Below are 1,414 nucleotides of genomic sequence, written 5' to 3'. Positions count from 1 at the left end.
CTATATATCTATGTATCTATAATATATATATATATATATATATACATATTATTCTCAGGATTTAAAGCACAATCAACGCTCATATAGTTAAATAGATATCGCGCTGATATCAACTGCGAGAACGATACGTGCTAACAGTGCGGCGTGATCTGCCTGCGTCAATACTAAACTCACATCACCGACATGGAAGGTATATTCGACAAAGGGTATTTATTGTGTTGAGCGAGGATTCGGGTGGTACTACAAAGAAATTCTTCCAAGAACGATCCCGGGCCCTTTTGCAGCAGTCCGAGGAAGCTAGTACGTAACGCCCATGCCCTACAAAGAGACCAAAGTGGAAAGAAAAACGGGTGAGATAGCCAAATAACGAGAAGAACATCCAGTTTCTCTTACTACTCCTTTTCCCAAGAAGACGTACATAATGTAGCTCTCAATAAGTGGAAGACCGATCAAACTCGGCATAATGAAATGCTGGTGCTAAGGAGGTGAAAACAGTGGCCTAGAAATACCTAAATGGGATGTAATTAACTGAAATGAGCATCAACTTGACATGGACTGTGTAACATGTTATACCTATGCCTTGAGCGATACGGCGTTGCGTAGATTATTACGGTGAATGACAGCAAACGATACTTGCTAATATCAGATATCTACATCCAGTCGAGCGTACTCTGTGCGTGATATTGGCCCCATTCGAACGGTAAGATGAAACTCCAGCAGTACATACACATGAGCGAAAGCAAACAGACACTGAGAGGTGCATTACCGACTAAACGCCACATATCGAGTATCGAGATACAGACGATGTTCAACAATAGTCGGGCAGTAAAAGAACACCTTGGGTTCAACCTGTGATACGACTCGAGCATAAACCCCAACTTGCCATATGTATCACAACACCCATGACTGAAAACAGCGCCCCCAACAAGAACGTAAGAGGTGACCGATAAATGAGAATAACATCGGAGTATATAGATATAAACCAACAATAGATACAGAGACAATACATTTAAGGGTACATTCTATTTAAGTACATCGAGACATACGTCGCTGGCAATGTCTGGGTGGCCGGTGATCGAGGCGTCTCTCACTCTCATCTGTCGGTCGAATCTATCCATGCAGACACGCGCATTCTATAAGAAAGAAAGGTTATGCAGAAGCGAAATAGCCAACACTTAGAATATGGGTGGGTTCTATTATTGAATTCAATAATATATAATCATTAATATATATATATATATATATATATAATGCATGCACACTAACATACATATATGAGTATAACTACAACTATAACTATAACAATAACTATACATATATATATATATACATATATATATATGTATGTCCATACATGTACATGTATAATATATATATATATACATATATACATATATATGTATTTATACATGTG

This window comes from Sphaeroforma arctica (assembly GCF_001186125.1).
Source record: "Sphaeroforma arctica JP610 unplaced genomic scaffold supercont1.3123, whole genome shotgun sequence".
NCBI classification, from domain to species: domain Eukaryota; class Ichthyosporea; order Ichthyophonida; genus Sphaeroforma; species Sphaeroforma arctica.
This window is presented reverse-complemented; position numbering follows the sequence as displayed.